Consider the following 22,475-nt stretch of genomic DNA (forward strand, 5'->3'; position numbering starts at 1 on the left):
TAAAGGGCACCATGTACCTGTGCTGCATTTGTACATGACTCTATAACATCAGTTGAATACAAGAGTATGGATTTGTGATATAAAGCTGCCTCATGAATAGCAAAGATATTGTTGCTTCCCCTTCCCCCCAAGCTTCTCAGCACAGCAGACTGGAAAGCTTCAAGCTGGAAACACAGAGTGTTAAACTGAGCAAATATAAATTTAAGTGTTATATTGAGCAACAGGTCAATATAGATTTTGATACTATAACTTCAGGCCAAGTCTTAGGTCTACTCAAAGATATAGTAGTCAGCCTTCTTTATGGATAATATAGTAACTACCACAAACTGTGTATACTGATTAAAATTTTTATGTTTCATTACCAGGTGACCAACAGTTAACTCCTAGGATGTAAACAAGTACTGTGGAAGATATTCCACTAGTCAAGATACAGCAAACTGCTGTATTTAAGTCATGTAACCAGTTTGAACATCAACATTCTCATTTTTTAAAATTGAGATAAAAATCCTTGTTTTCCACCTGAAATAATTATAAAGGATTAGCAAGATAATGTGTTACAAATGTATGAAAGTTAAGTCATTACTTATGTGCATAATTACCTATTTACAAAGCCTATTTTAAATTATTGTTTCCGAAAATAACTTAGGAAGAAGATGATGATGAAGCAGTTGATTTTCACAGTATAAAAATATCATGCATAGGCTTCCCTCATAGCTCAATGGTAAAGAATCCACCTGCATTGCAGGAGACCTTTGTTTGATTCCTGGTTTGGGAAGATCAGCTAGAGAAGGGATAGGCTACCCACTCCAGTATTCTTGGGCTTCCCTTGTGGCTTAGCTGGTAAAGAATCTGCCCACACTGTGTGGGGGACCTGGGTTCGATCCTTAGGTTGGGAAGATCCCCTGGTGAAGAGAATGGCTACCCACTCCAGCATTCTGGCCTGGAGAATTCCATGGACTGTACAGTTCACGGGATTGCAAAGAGTAGGATACGACTGAACAACTTTCACTTTCACTTCAATATTATGTATAAAACTGATGGGCAAACAAATGCTAGAAATGGAACAGTGATAAGTGACCCAGCATTTCTGTGGGATGTGGGTCAATAGCTGTGCAAATCATTCAGGATAGTATTGAACAAGCCAGCCTGGGGAAGTCTTAATTGTAAAGGTGCAAGTGGCTCTGCAGGCAGTGCATTTAGCCTGTGGCTGGATGAAATAGTGAGTCGTCTCATTCACTTGAGCAGACCAGACCCCTCCCCATGCCCCACCTCACCATCCCCACCTCAAACACACACATAGCACAAGTTGATCTTGGAGTGGAGAGGTAAGCACTATCCCTTTGGGCCAGTACTGTGCCAAGTACATTGTACACATTTCTGTTCTTAGTCCTCCCCAAACACTCAGCTCCCTGTTGATCTGATGAAAGAGCAACTACTAAAGAGAGTACAGCTTCTAAGGCTACATAAACAGGAAGAAGAATAGGTGGAATTCAAATTCCCTGACCTAGACTGTTAATCATTTGTTTCTCCTCCGTTCTAAGAGCCAAATTCTAGTTCTTGTAACAACAGCCTATTTAAGCTATTGGGAAAATAAGGGTATGTTAAAAATATACTTTTAATGCTGGGTTCAATAGTGTCCTCCCCAAATTCATTTCAGCCTGGAACCTGAGAAAGTGACCTTATTTGGAAATGGATTCTTTGTAGATGTAATAAAAGATGAGGTCATAATGGGGTAGTGTGTGCATGCTAGGTCGCTTCAATCCTGTCTGATTCTTTGTGACCCCATGGACTGTAGCCCACCAAGCTTCTCTGTCCATGGGAATTCTCCAGGCAAGAATACTGGAGTGGGTTGTCATGGCCTCTCTCTTGCTGATCTTGCTCACAGTGCCAATTGTCTTGCTGTATCTCACTGTGCATACTGTTCACTGAACCCATGGTGGGCAAGATGCAAGCTGAGAAGCTGGAAGAATATGTGAGGAGCTGTAGGAACTGCAGATGCATTTATTCTCTCCTGACTGGTGCAGCAGCCATAGCAGCGGACACAACATAACCATAACATAGCCATAACAGCCAAAACATAACCTCATGTAACATAACCATGATGTTGCTCCAATGTAGCCCCAGTGCAGCAGTATCCAGGGCTTTCATGGTGAAGCTCATACAGGCGAACCACACCAAGTAGCCTGTGACCAAATGAGTACCTCCTGATATGCCTGCACAGTGCTATAAGTGATCTTAGCTGTTACATAACCATGCAGAGTCACTGTTTACAGGACACAGGGCGAGAGGGCATGAGAGCATGGGGCTAGAGAGCCTAACTGGTGCCATCTTGTTAATTTTCCCACGTCCTCCTCCAGGGGACCTTCCCAACCATAGTAGTGTAGACTGGGCCCTCAATCCAAAATGACTGGCATTCTTATGAGAAAAGGAGAAACATGGGGACACATAAGGACAAACGGAGAATGCCACATGACAACAGAGGTGGAGGTTGGAGTTAGGCAGCTACAAGCACAAGATACCCAAGATCACCAGCAACCACCAGAAGTTAAGAGAGAGGCAAGATTATCCCTGAGCTTCTAAGAAAAAATCAACCCTGCTAACACTTGATTTTAGCCTTCTGCCTCCTGGATTGATGAGATAATGCAGTTCTTGTTGTTTTAAAATAGCAGTTTGTGGGTGCTTTGTTACAGCAGCCCTAGGAAATCAATATACTTTTATATATTCATATTTTCTATAAATAAATATATTCTGTATATAATTCTATATAAACGCACTTATTTTGTATGGTGGTATGCTCTATATGTCAAGTATTTCACAAATGTCTTATTTAGACATGATAATATGATGAGTTTCATCTCCATTTTACAGACGAGAGAACAAACTCAGAGAAGTGACTTGCTGAAATTAAATAGCTGATGGCAAAGGCAAGGTGAGGCTTGTCTTCACCCAACTCAGTGCTTTTTCCTCCTGTTTTTAGTCCTGTACCCATTTGTCTTGCAGTTCTACCCCATCTGTCTTACCTTCGTCTCCACTCACATCTCCCTTTTTGCTCCTGTAGCTCTCTCCCTACGATAGTGTACTCTCCAGCTTGCAGCCTCTCTCCTAGGCTGCTTCTCATTCAGGCTCATTTGGTCAGACATCTTAAAACAGAGTCTGCCTGATTGTCGTACTCTATGCCCCCTTGTCCTTGGTACGGGGCTCACACTTTCACCAGAATCCTGAAACCGAAGTGTTTTGTATAAAATAACATTAAACTCTCAAATAGGCTCTTTCTGTAAACACTTCTAACCATCTAAATTAGGCTACTCTCAGCTCATATTTTCTCTTATTTATTTTTGTTAATGTCATGTGTTTCTTTTCTTTGAAAAGACTTGCTCTGTTTATCCCAATTTTTCTTAACTGAAATCCTACTAGTTGTTCAGGGTTTAATCCAATCACTCAAGATCAGTTCAACAAATATTTGTTGTGTACTTAAAGTATTGCCATATTCCAGAGTCTGGTTCTAGGTACTACATATGAATAAAATGAGGAATCAGACATGGTCCTTACTCTTAAACTCAATGTTTACTCATTAAACTTTATCTAATTTAATTTTCTTATAAATTCACTAGATTTCCTCTATAAGCATTTCCTGATTCTTGTCAACTAAACATGATTTCAATTCTGTTCTAGGAATCTGGAAAATGTCCTCTGTTATCACTGCCTTTTCACAACCACAGCACTTAGTGCCTCCATTGTGTGCCATCAAACATTCATCCTGGTCTGACAGTTTCCTGAGGACACATGGACTCCTGCAGAAATAAAACTCCCTGAGTGGAGAGACTTTCCCTTTCTCTTTTTGATGTGTTTTCTGGAGCCTAGAAATATTGAATTCATGTTGACTTGAATTTGGAAATCATGAGATATTAAAAAAAAAGAAAGAGAACTTAAAACAAGAATGATTCTAGAAGTGATTATGTGCTTAGTCACTCAGTTGTGTCCGTGTCTGACTCTTTGTGACCCCATGGATTGTAGCCTGCCAGGCTCCTCTATCCATGGGGATTCTCCAGGCAAGAATACTTGGGTGGATTGCCATGTCCTCCTCCAGGTCTTCCCAACCCAAGGATCAAACCCAGGTCTCCTGCATTGCAGGTAGATTCCTTAACATCTGAGCCACTAGAAAAGCCCAAGAATACTGGAGTGGATAGCTTATCCCTTCTGCAGGGGAACTTCCGGATCCAGAAATCAAACGGGGGTCTCCAGCATTGCAGGTGGATTCTTCACCAGCTGAGCTATGAGGGAAGCAGAAATGATTATAGGAATAAAGAAAATTAATACGTGAAAAAAAATTCTAGAAAAGAGAAATAGGGGGGAAAAAAAGAGAAAATCAGGAATTAGATCAAATACTAGGATAGCTATTTATGGATTTTGTCCTAGACAAAGATAGAAATTAGGTTGCCATTCAAATCTGAAAAGATATTTTCTGTAACTATTCTCCAAAACTTGTAGGAAATTTTATGTTATATTCATTATTACACATTCATTATCTAACTTTCTGTTGAATAAAATTCCACTCTATCCTAGGAAAGTAAATGTTAATATTACCAGGATCTGCTCTTGATTTCTGGTTAATCATCTGTCTCTCTTTGTGGTGGGATTAGCTCCTGCCCATAGATGGAAACATTTAAAACTAATCCTGGTGGAGACAGAATACTGCTTAATTTAGAGTCTCCCTTCCCAAGAGTGTTTCTTCTTTGATTCCTGATTGCTTAGGTAGATGATGTTATTTCCCATTCCCAGTCTTGCTCTGACTTTATTTAACTGCCTGTGGCCTCATTTCCTTCTACTTCTATGCTGTCTGACTCTGGATTTCACACCAGTACACTGACCTACCTCTGGCTTTTGATCCTTAGTTCCATTCTGACCACTTCTGGGTCTACACTAACTCCATGCCTTTTAGTTTTCATTTCCTGTATTAGCTCTCCTAGGGCTCCTTAATTATCTACTGCTAATCTTGGGTCCCTAATTAATGCTGAAGAATAAAACTAATAACAGAAGTTGTAGAAAACAGAATCCTAGCAAATAAAAAATTGATTGATTCTGAAAGCATGTGTGACAAAAAACTGATTGATTCTGAAAGCATGTGTGACAAAAATTTGCATTCTTTCTACTTAGAGGAAATGGTGAATTAGACATGTTAGAGATATCGAATGTATAAAACTAAAACATTGAGTGTGATAAAGTATGTATTCAGTACAATGCTCACTCAAAAATTTCCCCAGCATCTTCTTGGCTACATGTGGCTAGCTGGAAAAACATCACCAATCATAAATGCTGCTGCTGCTGCTGCTGCTGCTGCTGTTGCTAAGTCGCCTCAGTCGTGTCCGACTCTGTGCGACCCCATAGATGGCAGCCCATCAGGCTCATCCGTCCCTGGGATTCTCCAGGCAAGAACACTGGAGTGGGTTGCCACTTCCTTCTCCAGTGCATGAAAGTGGAAAGTAAAAGGGAAGTCGCTCAGTCGTGTCCGACTCTTAGCGACCCCATGGACTGCAGCCTACCAGGCTCCTCCCTCCATGGGAATTTCCAGGCAAGAGTACTGGAGTGGGTTGCCAGTGCCTTCTCCGCATAAATGCTGCATCAACCTAATATCTAAGTCAAAACACATGTTTTCACAAGAAACCATAACTCCAAAAAAGGCACACACTATTGAGAGTATGGATACCTTTCTAGCCCTCATATGCCTGAAAAACTGTGGTGGGGGCGAGTAGAAGGGAACAATTATTTGCTCTAGACTCTCAACTGGGCTTCCCTGGTAGCTCAGCGGGTAAAGAATCCACCTGCAATGCAGGAGACCCTGGTTCCATTCCTGGGTCAGGAAGAGTCAGACACAACTGAGTGGCTAAGCACAGCACAGACTCTCATTTTTATCTGGAACAAAAATAATAGAGGTAGCAACATGTGTGAAACATTCAGACACCACTACATTGTGGCGATTGTTACTCAAGCTACTGGGTTAAAATTGTTGACCATATGGCATCAAGAAAAATGTTGTCATTGTGGCAGGTTAAAAAGGTATATAGGTGATCTTTATATGTTTTTGTAATGAAGAATAAATTAGGTAAAAATCAGTCAATTGCATAGGAAAAATCCCAATTAGTAATATATTTTTTTTAAAAGAAAGAAGTGAGATATTTTTGGATTTACTGTCTCACCCCTTCTTTTAACCTTGTTTATATGTTTGTTTTAGTCAAAAATAGTCTCAAGAATTTTCAAAATAAATCCAAATGACTCCAAGATAACAGTTATTTTTTTTATTGGATGAATTATGTATGATATAAAGTTGCTAGTAACTTTATATCATACATACATGTGTTGGTATTCTTTGAAGGTGTATTTAAGACTTTGATAATCTTGGAATTTTTAATCTCTTTTGAACCACAGAGCTCAAATGGTCTAGATTTTAACATTCAAATGATAGAGCAGAATCTTGATATTTGAATCTTGGCTTGTGATGATTTTGTTCATCACCAAAAGTGAAGGTAATTTGGTGTGATGGGAATAGGATTATTTTAGGAGTCAGGCTAAGATAATTGAAATTTTAGTCCTAACTCCTGTCACTAAGTCATATGGTTTTCATCAAGTTATTTTATCAGTTCTTTTTATAACTATGAAGTATTTAGTCTTTAAATTTACAAATTCTAAGTTCTCTGAAACCCTAATGTTTGGCTCTGCTTCAATTTCCTTTGGCTGAAAATTTTAGAGGGTTCATTAACTGATTTAATAAAGATGAAGTGAAAGGTTGTTATATGCAGGGATTTTGTTGCATTTTATGAGAAAGAAAAACGTAAGCCCAAGGCATCCATGTCTTAAATTGACTTCTCAGAGGTTACACACTAATTGATGTGTAGTTAATGAAGTACAGAAAAATTTGTTTGTCAATTTCCAAGCATTTCGCCCTTTCAATCCTGACCTTTATTTCACTCCCTAGTAACATCCTGAAAAATTTCATTTCTCTTTCCCAGAGAATCCAGTCCATTTAATGTTATCCCAGGGTGGTTGGTGAGGTATCGAGCATTGCTGCATTTTGCCTGACTCTCTTCCCAATAACTAATCAAGAAGAATTTTCAACTCTCTCTTTTCTACAGTGAATACCCACATAAGCTATTTGACAAGGATCCTGTTTACAGTTGTTTGTCATGTCTCTTGACCCAGCTGGAAGGATAATTTTATTATTATTTATTATGATGCTACCTCTGCATTCCCCAAACTTGGCACCTGAACTAGAAATGTTTGTGATTACTCAATTATTGTGACTGTTCCAGATTTGTTGAGCCCATATCACACACAACAATATTCAAACTAATTTATATACTATTGAAGTCCAATAAAGATCCTAGAAATATAAATATTCTATGGGTATTGGGGACGACAGGGGATGAGATGGTTGGATGGCATCACTGACTCAATGGACATGAGTTTGAGCAAGCTCTGGGAGTTGGTGATGGACAGGGAAGCCTGATGTGCTGCAGTCCATGGGGTCACAAAGAGTCAGACATGACGGGGCAACTGAACTGAACTGGAATGTTAGAAATGAAATTCAATTTCTTACTTCATACAAATGAGAAAACTGGCATTAAAAGGCTTTCAGAAGGTGAAAGTAAGTTAATGATGGAACAAACAGGCACCATAACGATTCTTGCTAGATACGTTTAATGTGTCTATCCCATTAAACTTCTCTCTATCACCTTCTATATGCCAAACATTATTGTAAGAACTTTTTACTTGAATTAACTAATTTAATCCTCACAGCAAAACACTTATGTCTGTTTTACAAATTAGGTATAGAGAAACAGTTTTCCAAGCATACATAACTAGAACTCAGACTGGATTCTCTGGGAAAGAGAAATGATATCTTGCAGGATGTTACTAGGGAGAGAAATAAAGGTCAAGATTGAAACAATAAAATGTTTGAACTCAGACAGTGAGACATCAGAGTCCCTCTTCTGATTTGCTAGCTATCTCGCCACAGCTGCAGGAATAAAACAATCCTTTTATGTGTTTGATTTTGTGGAGCCTTCCTTAATATTTACAGTGAAAACTATTTTATATTTTTAATAATACTTTATTTGAATTTTAAGTTTTATTCATATCTTGTCTTCAAATGAACAAATCATATTAGATTTCTGACTGATGAACTCCCAGTCAAATGTTATTTTTCAGAAATAAAATGGTTATAGTAGTAGAACATGTATGCATGTATGTATGTGCTCAGAGACATTTAATAATTTAAGTTAGGATATTACTTTCTTGTGAACTGCTTTAAGACATCTACTTACTCTGTAATATAAGCACAAATATCTGTAGAAGATGTAATACTAACTTATCAAGAACTAAACTAGGGGGATAACTGTGTGTCTTTTTACTTCTGTCCCTTTGCTTTCTGAAAGCAAAGTCTCACATTAATTTCTTTTAAAACTTTTGTAAGCCAACACATATGGATCCAATTACTTAATTGTCTGCAGAGTTGTAAGGGCAGTTGCTTGTACCAATTTTAGCAATTTTGCCAGATTTCCACTGCAAACTGAAGGATGGCTCCTCTAACTGACCCTTTGTCCTTTTTGGAGGAAGCCAATCAGTAGCAGACACAACTGGATGAGTGTTATAGGTGTGTGTGTGTGTGTGGAAAATATTTATGGTAATCTAGTCATTTTGAAAGGAAAACAAAAAAGTACCAAGTAAGAAAACCAAACCAGGAAAAGAGAAAGAAGGAGAGGGAGCAAGACAAAGGGAGGGAACTTGCATATTAAGGAATTTCAATGGAGTCTATTTGTTTACCTTAAGGAAAATATGTTTCACAAATTTAATTACCATACAGCATGGTTGCACCTGATAAAATATAACACTAAAGCCACACTGAGTTAAATGCATTAAAGGAAGTTGTAGAGCTGGAATTACAATCTCATGGAAACAACTTTAAATTTTCAAAATAGTTTCCTAGACATCGAACCACATCTCAGCATGAGAGGTAAAAGACTGGTTAACATTTCAGTGGTTCCTCCTGATTATAACAGAGGACAATACAATGTTATTTTCCATGAAAATCTCACCTTAAAAATAAAATTAAAAAATGTGACCAACCTCCTCACTTTAAGTTTTCTGCTGTAATTCTGCTCTGTTTCTCTTATTCCTGTTTAGTCTCATTCTTTGAAAAAATCTAATGCAGGAAGATTGATGTCAGTGAAATAGGGTGGAAGGAAAATTGCAAAGCAGAATTACTAAGGAGATGGCTTTCTCCTCCACCATTTTGGAGACCATATTTCTTTTAATAATTTTTTTCAGTGCTACCTACAGGTAAGGAATGAAGCACAGATAATCATTAGGTGTTCAGTTCAGTTCAGTCCAGTTGCTCAGTTGTGTTCAACTCTTTGTGACCCCATGGACTGCAGCACACCAGGCTTCCCATTCTACCACCAACTCTTGGAGTTTACTCAACCTATGTCCATTGAGTCAGTGATACCATCCAATCATCTCATCCTCTGTCATCCCTTTCCCCTCCCACCTTCAATCTTTCCCAGCATCAGGGTCTTTTTCAATGAGGCAGTTCTTCACATCAGGTGGCCAAAATATTGGAATTTCAGCTTCAACATCAGTCCTTTCAATGAATATTCAGGACTGATTTCCTTTAGGATGGACAGGCTGGATTTCCTTGCAGTCCAGGGGACTCTACAGAGTCTTCTCCAACACCACAGTTTAAAAGCATCAATTCTTCACCACTTTATAGTCCAACTCTCACATCCATGCATGAGGACTGGAAAAACCAGTTTTGACTAACAGAACTTTGTTGGCAAAGTAATGCCTCTGCTCTTTAATATGCTGTCTAGGTTGGTCATAACTTTTCTTCTAGGGAGCAAGTGTCTTTTAATTTCATGGCTGAAGTCACCATCTACAGTGATTTTGGAGCCCCCCAAAATAAAGGCTCACAATGTTTCCATTGTGTCCCCATCTATTTTCATAAAGTGATGGGACCAGGTGCCATGATCCTAGTTTTCTGAATGTTGAGTTTTAAACCATCTTTTTCACTCTCCTCTTTCATTTTCATAAAGAGGCTCTTTAGTTCTTCTTCACATCCTGCCATAAGGGTGGTATTATCTGCATATCTGAGGTTACTGATATTTCTCCTGGCAATCTTGATTCCAGATTGTGCTTCATCCGTCCTGGCATTTTGCATGATATGGTCTGTGTGTAAGTTAAATAAGCAGGGTGACAATATACAACCTTGATGTACTCCTTTCCCAATTTGGAACCAGTCTGTTGTTCCATTTCCATTTCTAACTGTTGTTTCTTGACCTGCATACAGATTTCTCAGAAGGCTGGTCAGATGGTCTGGTATTCCCATCTCTTTAAGAATTTTCCAGTTTGTTGTGATCCACACAAAGGCTTTGGGTAGTCAATAAAGCAGAAATAGATGTTTTTTCTGGAACTCTCTTGCTCTTTCAGTGATCCAGTGGATATTGGCAATTTGATCTCTGGTTCCTCTGCCTTTTCTAAATTCAGCTTGAACACTTGGAAGTTCACAGTTCATGTACCGTTGAAGCCTGGCTTGGAGAATTTTGAGCATTACTTTACTAGCATCTGAGATGAGTGCAATTGTGTGGTAGTTTGAACATTCTTTGGTAGTGCCTTTATTTGGGATTGGAATGAAAACTGACCTTTTCCAGTACTGTAGCCACTGATGAGTTTTCCATATTGCTGACATATTGAGTACAGCACTTTCACAGCATCATCTTTTAGGATTTGAAATAGCTCAACTGGAATTCCATCACCTCCACTAGCTTTGTTTATAGTGATACTTCCTAAGGCCCACGAGACTTTGCATTCCAGGATGTCTGGCTCTAGTTGAGTGATCACACCATCGTGGTTATCTGAGTTATGAAGATATTTTTGTATAATTCTTCTATGTATTCTTGCTATTTCTTCTTAATATCTTTGCTTCTGTCAGGTCCACACCATTTCTGTCCTTTATTGTGTCATTTATTTCTGACCTTTATGCCCATCTTTGCATGAAATTTTCCCTTGGTGTCTCTACTTTTCTTCAAGAGATCTCTAAGTTTTTCCCATTCTATTGTTGTCCTCTATTTCTTTGCACTGATGACTGAAGAAGGCTTTCTTATCTCTCATTACTATTCTTTGGAACACTACATTCAGATTCTACTCTGAATGTAGAAAAGGAATATCTTTCCTTTTCTCCTTTGCCTTTAGTTTCACTTCTTTTCTCAGCTATTTGTACAGGCTCCTTACAAAAAAGACAACCATTTTGCTTTTTTGCATTTATTTTTCTTGGGGATGGTCTTGATCACTGCCTCCTGTACAATGTCACAAACCTCTGTCCATAGTTCTTTAGGCCCTCTGTCCATCAGATCTAATCCCTTGAATCTATTTGTCACTTCCACTGTATAAACATAAGGGATTTGATTTAGGTCATACCTGAATGGTCTGGTGGTTTTCCCTACTTTCTTCAATTTAAGTGTGTCATAGGCCTAGATAAAATAAAGAATTCCATTGAAAATGTGAGAAGAGAATTCAAGAAATGGCTTAAAGGTTGTCTAAGTTTCCAAAATAGCATGTACAGCATAGACTCATCTTGACAACAAAAAACAAGAAACACAAAATCCCCATCTTATGTATACATACGAAAAAATAAAATGTAGCATTATCCTGTAGTTATCATTGGCTCTGTCTGCACAGGGCAATTTTAAATGCTCTTTTCATCATTGAGGGTTTTGTTTTGTTTATAGAGAGCATGTATTGCCTGTGCAATTAAAAATAGTTGATCATTGTTGAAAACTGAGATTTGTTATACTATTCTTTCTTCTTTTATGTTTAAATTTTTCACACTAAAGAGTTTAGAAACTAAGCTAGAAAATGTTAGAAAATAAAAACCACTTGAAACATAGACTAATACTTCAAGTGGCTATTGGGGCTTCTTGGGAGTAAGTGTGGTGTCAGCAAATATAGTCAATAAAAAATGTAGACATTGTAGGGGAGAACAAGATGGTGGAGGAGTAGGTGGATGTGGAGTCTATCTCTCTCCATGGATACATCAGGAATATACCTTCAGACACAGAAGTGCATGCAGAACACCAGCTTAGAGCAGACAGGAGGACCTGACCAGTGGAAAAGAATATATAGAACCACACAAAACTTGGTAGGACAAAGGAACTAGGGGAAAAAAAACAGGAGGGTTAGTAGGACTGGACCTGCCCTTGGTGGCTGGGGGAACTGAAGCAGGGGTCTGATCGCCACAGTGGGGCAATTGTCTGAGTCAGAGGAAAAACATTTAAGGCTGAGAGTGAAATAGCAGATATGTGGCAGCCTAAATGGAATGAGAATCAGACAGTCCTTGCCACAGCCATACATATGCCAGGCAGGAATCTGGATTTCCTGGAAGGGGCAGTGGCTGGGAGCTGGACCTTGAGGATTGTCGAGCAATCCCAGTGTGAAGGCTGCTGTTGACTGCAGAATGATGGATCAAAGGGATGTGAGGGAGGAGACTGGGGTGGGAAATGCCTGTGGAAGAAAGCCAGGAAGCCATGGAAGCAAGGCAATACTGCTGAGTCATGCATAGGGGGTGGAGCCATCAGCATAGCCTCTCTCTCTCCACAGGCCAGCATCGGCAGCTGAACAATAGAGAGGCTGGCCCATCAAGCGCCTGACATATTGAACTACAGAGTAGGACCCCACCCAGGGTGCCCCTTTAAGTGCGTGATGTGCTGATCTGCAGAGTAGGACCCCAGTCAGGGGAGTCCCCTCTATGTGTCTGACGTGCTGAACAACAGGAAAGGATCCCAGGCAAGGGATCCCTCTAAATGCCTGAATGGGAGGAGCTACAGAGAAAGACCGGCCAAAGAGGCTTCTGATCGCCAGCTACAAGAGGCTCCAAAAAAGACTCTAATAGGGCCATAACTCCTTCCGTGGAGGCAGTCTGTGTCCCTGAACACTTGGTGCTGCCAGGGTCACTGCAAGCCAGGCAGCTGCACCACCTTCATGCTCAACTCTCATTGGCACAGGGCTGCCACCAGCAAAAACAATAAAAAATCTTAAATTTATGTGTCCAGGGTCGCTTTGGTCCTGTCTGACTCTTTGCAGCCCTGAAGACTGTGGCCTGCCAGCCTTCTCTGTCAGAGAGGGGGTTCTCCAGGCAAGAATACCAATACTGGTTGCCATACCCTTCTGCTGCTAAGTCACTTTAGTCGTGTCCGACTGTGTGCGACCCCATAGACGGCAGCCCATCAGGCTCCCCCGTCCCTGTGATTCTCCAGGCAAGAACACTGGAGTGGGTTGCCATTTCCTTCTCCAATGCATGAAAGTGAAAAGTGAAAGTGAAGTTGCTCAGTCGTGTCTGACTCTTCGCGACCCCATGGACTGCAGCCTATCAGGCTCCTCTGCCCATGGGATTTTCCAGGCTAGAGCACTATATTTCCTGCTACCCTAGCTGCCAATCCCCCTGAGAACCTGGTGTTGCCAGAAACCATACAACTCAAGCAGCTGCACCATTTCCACACCTGGCCCTCACAGGGGCAAATCCAAGCCCTCCAGGGAAGCTTCAGGAGCTAAACCCCAGTGGATAACCCACCTGTAGATGTGGAAATAAAACCACAATTGAAACCCAGGGGCAGTGTGGCTAAGGAAGACCCAAAACCTTCCCACCAACTGTACAAGCTGCAAATTAAATCCGCACGATCAACTAAGCAGACTGTGTCTATGGAATATATAAAAGGTCATTGAGAGCTCCCACAAAAGAAAATACTCTGATAGCTGTGGACATTGGAGGCAAGAATACACAGGAGTAGGACCAGATTAGAATCTGAGCAGCCCCCACAGCAGGTCCAGAGATCAGTACATGTTGGAGGGCACCCTAGGAAGGTAAGGTGGACTGTGGTTTCCAGTGAGGGAAAGTACTCTGACAGCAGTGACTCAAGAAAAACATATATTATTTTTATTTTTTGACTTGTTCTGTAGATTCTTTTGGAGGTTTTTTTTTTTTCCTTCACCACCCACCCCCCACCCCATTGTAGTTGTCGATTTTATGGCACTAAGAAATACAATTAAGCTTTTGAGGTTTTCTTTTTTTTTTTCTTTTTCCTCAGTAACATTTTTTATTGCTGTCATAAACCTCTGTCTCTACGTTGGGCTTTTGCAATTCTGTGGAGTTTTCCTCTTTTTTTTTTTTAAATTTCCATTTTTAATTTTTAAAGTCTATTATTAATTTTTCTACATTTATTCCTTTGCTTGCTTTTCCTACTGTTCTTTTCCCCTTGCAGTTAATCTTTAATGTATATAAATCTTTTTTTATCTTCCTCTATCTAACTTTGCATATCTACTCTTTCTTTTCTATCTCTCCTTTCCTTTCAGCATATTTGTTAGTTTTATTTTCACTGCTTTATTCCCCAACTGGCACCTTGCTTTAGTTTTGTTTTCCAGTTTGTACTTTAATTAGTTTTGTTCTGGTAGATATAATTTTTGGTTTCCTGTGTTCACTGGGTCAATCTATTGTACTTAGTTTTTGTTAACTGTTTGATTTTGCTTATAGGTGTATATGTATATGTGTATATTCAGCCACACTTTCTATTGTTGTTATGAACCTCTGCCTCTCCATTGGGCTTTTGCAGTTCTATGGAGTTTTCTTTTTTTTTTCCCTTTTTTTCTTTCTTCTTCCATTTTATTCTCTTTACTCTTTTGTATAATTTTAATTTTTACTTTTTAAAAACCTATTATATTTTTTCTGCATTTATTCCTTCTTTTGCCTTTCCTACTGCACTTTTTCCCTTGCAGTTAATCTTTAATGTATATAAATCTTCTTCATCTGCCTCTATTTAACTTTGCATATCTATTCTTTCTTTCTTTCCTTTCTTCTCAACATATTTGTTAGTTTTGTTTTCAATGCTTTATTCCCCACTTGGCACCTTGTTTTAGTTTTGTTTTCGAGTTTGTGCTTAAGTTAGTTTTGTTCTTAACTGGTAAATATATATATTTTTATTTCCTTTGTTCACCAGATCAATCTACTGTACTTTATTTTTGTTGGACTGTTTTCACTTTGCTCATGGGTGTATATGTGTATATTCCATGATTTTAATTATTATTTGCCTGGTTTTGCAACTGCCATTTGTCTGGGGTTCATCTTTGGTTTCTTGTTTTTGGATATTTGTTTTACTCTCCTTTAATGCCATAACAAACCACTTGTGGAATCTTTGTTCCTGACCACAGATCAAACCCTGAGCCTTTGGAGTGGGAACACTGACTCCAAGACCTTGGACTACCAGAGAATTAACCCTAGGGAGTATCACATAGTGAGAAATTGACAGTAACACAATAATAGTAGGAGACTTTAACACCGTGCTTGCACCAATGGACAGATCATCAAAACTGAAAATCAATAAGGAAACACAAGTCTTAAATGATATGTTAGATGAGATGGATCTCACTGATATCTTTAGGACATTCCATCCAAACTTAGAAGAACACACCTTCTTTTCAAGTGCACATGGAACATTCTCCAGGAATAACATATCCTGAGTCACAAATCAAAACTCAGTAAATTTAAGAAAACTGAAATTGTATCAAACATCTTCTCTGACCACAATGCTATGAGACTAGATATCAATTAAAAGAAAAAAAACTGTAAGAAACACAAACATATGGAGGTTAAACAACACGTTTCTAAATAACTAACAGTTTACTGAAGAAATCAAAAGGGAAATAAAAAAGAATCCTAGAAATGAATGACAATGAAAACATGACAACTGAAATCTATGGAATGCAGCAAAACCAGTTCTAAGAGGGAAGTTTATAGCAATACAATCTTACCTCAAGAAACAAGAAAAACATTGAATGGATAACCTAACTTTACACATAAAGCAACTTAAAAAAGAAGAAGAAGAATTAGTAGAAGGAAAGAAATCATAAATATCCTAGCAGAAATAAATGAAAAAGAAATGAAAGAAGCAATAGGAAAGATTAATAAAACTAAAACCTGGTTCTTTGAGAAGATAAACAAAATTGACAAATACTTAGCCAGACTCATCAAGAAAAAAAGAGAGAAGAATTAAATCAACAAAGCTAGAAATGAAAAAGGAGAGGTTACAATAGACAATGCAGAAATACAAAGGATTATAAAAATAATCATATGGCAATACAATAGATAACCTGGACGAAATGGACTGATTTGTAGAAAAGTTCAGTTTTCCAAGACTGAACCATGAAGAAATAGAAATTATGAAAAACCCAATTACAAGCACTGAAATTGAAGTAGTGATAAAAAAAGATCTCCTCAAAAACAAAAACTCAGCACCAGATGGCTTCACAGGAGAATTCTATCAAACATTTAGAGAAGAGCTAATGACTATCCTTCTAAAACTCTTTCCAAAAATTGCAGAGGAAAGAACACTTCCAGACTCGTTCTATGAGGCCACCATCACTCTGATATCAAAACCAGACAAAAACAACACACAAAAAAGAAAACTACAGGCCAATATCACTGATGAACACAGATTAAAAAATCCTAAACAAAATTTTAGCAAACAGGATTCAGCAACACATCTAAAAGTGCATGATCAAGTTGGGTTTATTCCAGGGATGCAAGGATTTTACAATACATGAAAATCAAATATGTGATAAACCATATTAACAAATTGAAAGATAAAAACCACATGATCATCTCAATAGATGTAGAAAAAGCCTTTGGCAAAATTCAGCACCTATTTATGATTAAAACTCTTCAAAACATGGGCATAAAAGGAATCTACCTCAACATAGCAAAGGCCATATGTGATAAGCCTACAGCAAATATTATTCTCAATGGTGAAAAACTGAAAGCATTCTCCCTAAGATCAGGAAAAAGAAAAAGGTGTCCATTTTACCACTAACATTCAACATAGTTCTGGAAGTCCTAGATACAACAATCAGAGAAGAAAAAGAAATAAAAGAATCCTGATCAGAAAAGGAGTAAATCTCTCACTGTTTTGTGATACTGTACATAGAACACCCTAAAGATAGTATTACCAAATTACTAGAGCTAATCAATATGGAATCAAGATTACTGGGAGAAATATCAATAACCTCAGATATGCAGATTACACCACCCTTATGGCAGAAAGTGAAGAGGAACTCAAAAGCCTCTTGATGAAAGTGAAAGTGGAGAGTGAAAAAGTTGGCTTAAAGCTCAACATTCAGAAAACGAAGATCATGGCATCTGGTTCCATCACTTCATGGGAAATAGATGGGGAAACAGTGGAAACAGTGTCAGACTTTATTTTTTGGGGCTCCAAAATCACTGCAGATGGTGACTGCAGCCATGAAATTAAAAGACGCTTACTCCTTGGAAGGAAAGTTATGACCAACCTAGATAGCATATTCAAAAGCAGAGACATTACTTTGACAACAAAGGTTCGTCTAGTCAAGGCTATTGTTTTTCCTGTGGTCATGTATGGATGTGAGAGTTGGACTGTGAAGAAGGCTGAGCACTGAATAATTGATGCTTTTGAACTGTGGTGTTGGAGAAGACTCTTGACAGTCCCTTGGACTACAAGGAGATCCAGCCAGTCCATTCAGATCAGCCCTGGGATTTCTTTGGAAGGAATGACGCTAAAGCTGAAACTGCAGTACTTTGGCCAGCTCATGCGAAGAGTTGACTCATTGGAAAAAACTCTGATACTGGGAGGGATTGGGGGCAGGAGGAGAAGGGGACAACAGAGGATGAGATGGCTGGATGGCATCACTGACTCAATGGACGTGAGTCTGAGTGAACTCCGGGAGTTGGTGATGGACAGGGAGGCCTGGCATGCTGTGGTTCATGGGGTCGCAAAGAGTTGGACATGACTGAGCGACTGAACTGAACTGAACTGATTCAGTGAATTTAGCAAAGTTGCAAGATACAAAATCAAAACACAGAAGTCCTTTGCATTTCTATATACTAATAATGAAAAATCAGAAAGAGCAATTAAGGAATCAATCCCATTCACCATTGCAGCAAAAATAAATATCTAAGAATAAACTTATCTAAGGAGACAAAAGTACTGTACACAGAAAATTATAAAGCACTAATGAAGGAAATCAAAGATGACATAAATGGATGGAGAGATATTCCTTGTCCCTGGGTAGGAAGAAGCAATATTGTGAAAATGACTATACTATGAAATGCAATCTACAAATTTAATGCAATCCCTATCAAATTACAAATGGCATTTTTCACACAACAAGAACAAAATATTTCACAATTCATATGGAAACACAAAAGACCCTGAAGAGCCAAAGCAGTCTTGGGAAAGAAGAATGGAGCTGGGGGAATCAAGCTTCCTGACTTCAGGTGATATTACAAAGCTGCAGCCATCAAGAAAGTATGGTACTGGCAGAAAAACAGAAATATAGACGACTGGGACAAGATAGAGAGCTGAGAAATAAACCTATGCACCTATGGGTACCTTATTTTTGACAAAGGAGGCAGAATATGCAATGGGGCAAATACAGCCTCTTCAGTAAATGGTGCTGGGAAAACTGGACAGCTACATGTGAAAGAATGAAATTAGAACACTTCCTAACACCTGCTACTGCTTCTGCTGCTAAGTCCTTCAGTCGTGTCCGAGTCTGTGTGACCCCATAGACAGCAGCCCACAAGGCTCCCCCGTCCCTGTGATTCTCCAGGCAAGAACACTGGAGAGGGTTGCCATTTCCTTCTCCAATGCATGAGAGTGAAAAATGAAAGTGAAGTCACTCAGTCATGTCTGACTCTTCACGACCCCATGGACTGCAGCCTACCAGGCTCCTCCGCCCATGGGATTTTCTAGGCAAGAGTACTAGAGTGGGGTGCAGATAAACTTAAAATGGATTAAAGACCTAAGTGTAAGGCCAGAAGCTATAAAACTCTTAAAGGAAGATATAGACAGAACATTCAATGACATAAATCAAAGCAAGATCCTCTTTGACCCACCTCCTAGAGTAATGGAAATAAAAACAAAAGTAAACAAGTGGGACCTGATTGAACTTAAAAGCTTTTGCACAGCAAAAGAAACTATAAGCAAGGTGAAAAGACAACCTCAGAATAGGAGAAAATAATCGCAAATGAAACAACTGACAAAGGATTGATTTCCAAAATATACAAGCAGCTCACGCAACTCAATACCAGAAAAACAAACAACCCAATCAAAAAGTTGGAAAAAGACCTAAACAGACATTTCTCCAAAGAAGACATACAGATGGCTAAAAAACACATGAAAAATGCTCAACATCATTCATTATTAGAGAAATGCAAATCAAAACCACAATAAGATATCACCTCACACCAGTCAGAATGGCCCTCATCAAAATGTCTACAAACAATAAATGCTGTAAAGATTGTGGAGAAAATGGAACACTCTTATACTGTTGGTGGGAATATAAATTGATACAGCCACTATGGAGGATGGTATGGAGATTCCTAGAAAAACTAGGAATAAAACCACCATGACCCAGCAATCTCATCCTAAGCATATACCGTGCTGTTGCTAAGTCACCTCAGTCCTGTCCGACTCTGTATGACCCCATGGATGGCAACCCAGCAGGCTGACTCCTCCCTGGGATTCTCCAGGCAAGAACACTGGAGTGGGTTGTCATTTCCTTCTCCAATGCATGAAAGTGAAAAGTGAAAGTGAAGTCATTCAGTCTTGTCTGACTCTGAGCGGCCCCATGGACTGCAGCCTACCAGTCTCCTCCGTCCATGGGATTTTCCAGGCAAGAGTAGTAGAGTGGGGTGCCACCATGAGGAAACCAAAATTGAAAGAGACCCATGTATCCCACTGTTCATGGCAGCACTATTATTTCCAATAGCTAAAACATGGAAGCAACCTAGATGTCCATCAACAGATGAATGGATAAAGAAGTGTGGTATCTATATACAATGCAATATTACTCATGCATAAAAAGGAATGCATTTGAGTCAATTCTTATTATACAGAGTGAGTTCAGTTCAGTCGCTCAGTCGTGTCTGACTCTTTGAGACCCCATGAATCTCAGCACGGCAGGCCTCCCTGTCCATTACCAACTCCCGGAGTTCACTCAGACTCACATCCATCGAGTCAGTGATGTCATCCAACCATCTCATCCTCTGTCGTCCCCTTCTCCTCCTACCCCCAATCCCTCCCAGCATCAGAATCTTTTCCAATGAGTCAACTCTTCGCATGAGCTGGCCAAAGTACTGTAGTTTCAGCTTTAGCATCATTCCTTCCAAATAACACCCAGGGCTGATCTCCTTCAGAATGGACTGGTTGGATCTCCTTGCAGTCCAAGGGACTCTCAAGAGTCTTCTCCAACTCCACAGTTCAAAAGCATCAATTCTTTGGCGCTCAGCTTTCTTCACAGTCCAACTCTCATATCCATACATGACCACTGGAAAAACCATAGCCTTGACTAGACAGAGTGAAGTGAGTCAGAAAAAGATAAATACCATATTCTAACACATATTGGAGAAGGCAATGGCAACCCACTCCAGTATTCTTGCCTGGAGAATCCCAGGGACGGGGGAGCCTGGTGGGCTGCCGTCTATGGGGTCGCACAGAGTTGGACACAACTGAAGCGACTTAGCAGCAGCAGCAACAACACATATATATGGAATCTAGAAAAATGGTACTGAAGAATTTACTTCCAGGGCAACAATGGAGAAACAGACATAGAGAATAGATTTATGGACATTGGGAGAGGGGAGGAGAGAGTGTGATGTATGGAAAGAGTAAGGTGAAAACTTACCTTACTGTATGTAAAATAGATAATCAACAGAAATTTGCTGTTTGGCTCAAGAAACTCAAACAGGAGCTCTGTATCAACCTAGAGGGGTGGGCTGGGGAGGGAGATGGGAGGGAGGTTCAAAAGGGAGGGGATATATGTATACCTATGGCTGATTCATGTTGAAGTTTGAGAGAAAACAGCAAAATTTTGTAAAGCCGTTATCCTTCAAAAAAATTGATTAAAAAAAAAAAAACTGTGCTAGAAATTAAACAAAAAAAAAAAAAAAAGAAAGAAAGAGGTGTCAAGAATACCCAGAAGAACTATACACAAAAGATCTGCATGACCCAGGTTAGCACAATGGTGTGATCACTCACCTAGAGCCAGATATCCTGGAATGCAAAGTCTAGTGGGCCTTAGGAAGCATCACTATAAACAAAGCTAGTGGGGGTGATGGAATTCCAGTTGAGCTATTTTAAATCCTAAGAGATGGTGTTGTGAAAGTGCTGCACTCAATATGCCAGCAAATTTGGAAAACTCGGCAGTAGTCACAGAACTGGAAAAGGTCAGTTTTCATTCCAGTCCCAAAGAAAGGCACTGCCAAAGAATGTTCAAACTACCCACAATTGCACTCATCTCACACACCAATAAGTGATGCTCAAAAATCTCCAAGCCAGGCTTCAACATTACATGAACTGTGAACTTCCAGATGTTCAAGCTGGATTTAGAAAAGGCAGAGGAACCAGAGATCAAATTGCCAATATCCACTGGATCACTGAAAGAGCAAGAGAGTTCCAGAAAAACATCTATTTCTGCTTTATTGACTACCCAAATCCTTTGATTGTGTGGATCACAACAAGCTGTGGAAAATTCTTAAAGAGATGGGAACACCAGACCATCATACCTGCCTCCTGAGAAATCTGTATGCAGGCCAGGAAACAACAGTTAGAACTGGACATGGCAAAACAGACTGGATCCAAACTGGGAAAGGAGTACGTCAAAGCTGTGTATTGTCACCCTGCTTATTTAATTTATGTTCAGAGTACATCATGTGAAATGCTGGGCTGAATGAAAGCACAAGCTGGAATCAAGATTGCCAGGAGAAATACTAATAACCTCAGATAAGCAGATGACACCACCCTTATGGCAGAAAGAGAAGATCTGAAGAGCCTTTTGATGAAAGTGAAAGAGGAGAGTGAAAAAGTTGACTTAAAACTCAACATTCAGAAAACTAACATCATGGCATCCAGTCCTATCACTTCATGGTAAATAGTTTGGGAAACAATGCAGACAGTGAGAGACTTTATTTTTTGTGTTCAAAAATCACTGAAGATGTTGACTGCAGCCATGAAATTAAAAGACACTTGTTCCTTGGAAGAAAAGCTATGACAATCCTTGACAGCATATTAAAAAGCAGACATTACTTTGCCAATAACGGTCCATCTGGTGAAAGCTATGGTTTTTCTAGTAGTCATGTATGGATGTGAGAGTTGGACCATAAAGAAAGCTGAGTGCCAAAGAACTGATGCTTTTTAACTGTGGTGTTGGAGAAAACTCTGTAGAGTCCCTTGGACTGCAAGGAGATCCAACTAGTCCATCCTAAAGGAGATCAGTCTTGAATATTTATGGAAGGACTGATGCTGAAGCTGAAAGTCCAATACTCTGGCCATTTAATGCCAAGAACTTACTCATTGGCAAAGACCCTGATGCTGGGAAAGATTGAAGGCAGGAGGAGAAGGGGATGA

This window comes from Bos indicus, chromosome 6, assembly GCF_029378745.1.
Source record: "Bos indicus isolate NIAB-ARS_2022 breed Sahiwal x Tharparkar chromosome 6, NIAB-ARS_B.indTharparkar_mat_pri_1.0, whole genome shotgun sequence".
In the NCBI taxonomy this organism is placed as follows: Eukaryota; Metazoa; Chordata; class Mammalia; order Artiodactyla; family Bovidae; genus Bos; species Bos indicus.